Below are 3,467 nucleotides of genomic sequence, written 5' to 3'. Positions count from 1 at the left end.
TTCTTTCTTTCTTTCTTTCTTTCTTTCTTTCTTTCTTTCTTTCTTTCTTTCTTCCTTTCTGCTGGGAATCTGAACTCAGGTCCCCATGCTTGCACATCAAGCACTACTGTGTGAAAAATTTCTCCTGGGGAGATGCAACACACACATCAACTCGCCCAGATAGGGAACCCATAACAGACCAAAGTACAGATAACCCGAGTCCAACACCAATGAGTTCTATTAGAGCTGCTTACAGGAATATGGATGGGGATATACTTACAGGAGCAGAAATGACTCAGAGATAGCTGCATTACCAAAGTCCACCCTAGCATGGGTGACAGCTCACAAAAGCTAGCAACCTGGAGCACACAGGTCAGAGTGTCCTTTCCTAGTGACTCAGCTGGTCTTCCAGGCAGCTCAGCTGGTTTCTGTTTCTTCCAGGTATGTGGTCTGGTCTCAAGAGTTCTTTGCAGGTTGGTTTGTCTGGGAATCTTTTTAGCACTTTGCCTCTGCTCCTTTGGAGGGACTCTCAGTTTTTATAGCTTGCTGTGGCAGAGCAGGGCTTAATAAATCTGATCAGTTTCAGGGACTTCCTGAAGCTATTTTGAATTGATTACCTTCCTTCTTAAGGAAGTTCCTGTAGAATGGGATGTTTCAAGCTCAGAAGATGCTATTATATAAATGCTCTTATGCATTGAGCCATCTCCCTGCTTCTGGTTACTGTGTTCTTGTTCTTGTCGTTGAGACAGAATCTTACTACATTGCTCAGGTTGGCCTTGAGCTCCTTGGCCCAAGCATACTTGTCACTTCCGCCTCCTGAGTGATAGGGCAAAGGGATTCTAGCCAGCCTAAGCATAGCAAACTTCCCCTTCTCCACCATTCCCTCTGTCTGGCTAAAAACCCATTAGATTATATTTCTGAAACCAGCCATCAAGTTCTATTCTCTTATTTGGCCATTTCCTCCTCCTGAGGCTGACTACCAAGGTCCAGCTATCAAAGTATTGAAGTCCAGCAATCAAAAGTCCCCTTTGGCTCACCTAATTAACATGCCCAATTAAAATTAAACACTTCATCCTAACATGGGGTTTCCCTTTTTATCTTTATAAACTGCCATTTTCCTATGGGTCATACCTGTCTCTTCTATCCCCAGGCAGTGTTTTGTCCCTCTGAGACAAATATCCCTGCCTTCTCTCCCTCGTTCCTTTCTACTTCTCCCTCATCCTCTTTGTCTCATAGCCCTTGCCATTTGTCCCTCTAAATCTTTGTGTTGAGAACTTGGTCTTGGGGGCCCTGAGCCAATACCGACACTTTCATAGGATCTATTAAGTGCCTACTACTACACCTGTGAAAACCGAAACTTGTGTTTACTTTTAGCTTTGCTTATTTGTTTATTTTTATGGTGTGGTGGGTGGAACCCAGGGCCCCAAGCTTGTTGGGCAAGCATTCTACCACAGGGACATCTTAAACCTGTATGAATATTTATAAACAGAACGGTCGAACAATGGGTATGGCCTCTTGTGCCTGTAGCATTCAACAGGAGGAGTCCTGAGGATGGAAAGATGAAGGTCAAGACTGGTGCAGTGATGCACGCCTGTAATCCCAGCACTCGGAGGCAGAGGCAGGCGGATTGCTGTGAGTTTGAGGCCAGCCTGGTCTACAAAGCGAGTCCAGGACAGCCAGGGCTACACAGAGAAACCCAATTTCCAAAAACCAAAAGAAAAATGACGGGGCTATGGACCTACTTTAGCATGTGTGAGGCCCAGTATCACAAGCAAAAGCAGAAGGAAGGAAAGGCATATGTTAAATGTTACTGGAATTCAAGAGACCGGAGAGATAGCCTGGTGAGTAAAGGCACTTGTCCTTCCAGAGGACCTGGGTTCCATTCCCAGAGCCCACATGGTGGCTCTAACTCCAGATCCAAGGGATCAGATGTCCTCTTTTGAAATCCCTGGGCAACAGACATGCCCATGGCACACATACATGTAGGAAAAACAGCTACATACATAAAATAAAGCAAGTCTAGGTTTTTTTTTTTAATGCCATTAGAAGAGTTCAGTTTTCATTTTAGCTGAAGAGGTAAGTCTCAATAGAAATTCTATTTCTTATTACCCTCACCCTGATAGCTGCTTTGCTGGGTCCTGTACCACGGTGTGGTACCCAACATGCTTATGGAGGAAAGGCCATCCATCACCTCGAAGAAGATTACAAGGCCTGGATGGGCCAATTATTTTCATTGTGCTTTGCAAACTGTGGTTTACAGAGTCACAGCTCAAGTTCTTCTGTTTGCTGTCATTTTCCTCTACATGTCATTATTTGTGTGTACGTGTATGTACACACGAATACACGTGGACACCTGTGGAGGTCAAAGGACAACTTACAAGAGTTGGTTCTCTCCTTCCACATGGGTTCCAGGGAGCAAACTCAGGACAACAGGTTTGGTTTGCGAGCACCCTCGACCCCTGAGCCATCTCACTCGCTCATTTGTTGTCATTAAGTTGGAAGGGACTTAATTGTCACAAGAAAAGCTCTATTGCTGGAGTACTGAAGGTTCACCACCCCAAAGACCCAAGCAGCCTCACCCTAGTACCACAGTATCCCAGCGCTGCAAGTGGGAGTCTATTGCTCTGGGGATGTAGCTCAGTTGGCAGAGGGCTTGCCTAGTACACAGAGCCCCAGCTTAGGTCTCTAGCGCTCAATAAACTGGATCAGAAATTCATAATCTTTCTTTGAGTCCAGCCTGGAGTTCATGAAACCCTGCATCAAAAAATAAAAAAGTGGGAATTTATCAAGGAAGAATGTACACACTGCGTTGACGGCTTCTGCTTTCGGCTCTGCTATCTCCGGAGCCTTTGTGAAGGCACAGAAAACCAAGGTACTTGCCATTAGCATCTTTGCGTGCCTGTGTGAGCAGTGGTGGTAGGCTGTCTCCCCGACCCTCCCAAGTAGCCTAGGCTGACCTTGAACTCACTATGCTCGAGGTCCTGCTTCAGCCTCTTGAGTGCTGGGATTATTAACTTGAACCACTTCAGGAGAATATCCTGAGGCTGAATCAGATCATTTTCATCTGTGTCCTCACACATGACCATGTGGGTAAGTGAGGGAGGAGTCAATGTGACCATGTTGGCGACACACAGCGTAAAACATAGCAGGGTGCGTGACTCGCCCAAAGCCGTACTGGTCGTGTTGTTGCTGAGGTTCCTGTGCGCTCTTCCTCATGTTCCGCCCCAAGGCTGCTTGGTGGTTGGGAATTCTGACCAGGAAGCTATAGATCCCAAGGCACATGGGAGTCCCATCTCACAGGTGCAGGGAGGGGGAAGCCTAGGGAGAAAGCCAAACCAGGACCTTCTCCCATCTTTGAATATATAGTCCAGTGATGGGTAATGCTCTTAGAAGGAAAACTGAAGAGCGTGCAGCATGTACTTTTTCCAGTCCAGAGCTAAGTCAAAGTTGTGTCCAGCTAGCTTGGCTGGCTGAAGGGCCAGACTTCC

This window comes from Psammomys obesus, unplaced genomic scaffold (assembly GCF_907164565.1).
Source record: "Psammomys obesus unplaced genomic scaffold, mPsaObe1.curated_primary_1811, whole genome shotgun sequence".
Classification (NCBI taxonomy): Eukaryota; Metazoa; Chordata; class Mammalia; order Rodentia; family Muridae; genus Psammomys; species Psammomys obesus.
Note: the sequence above shows the minus strand (reverse complement) of the source record.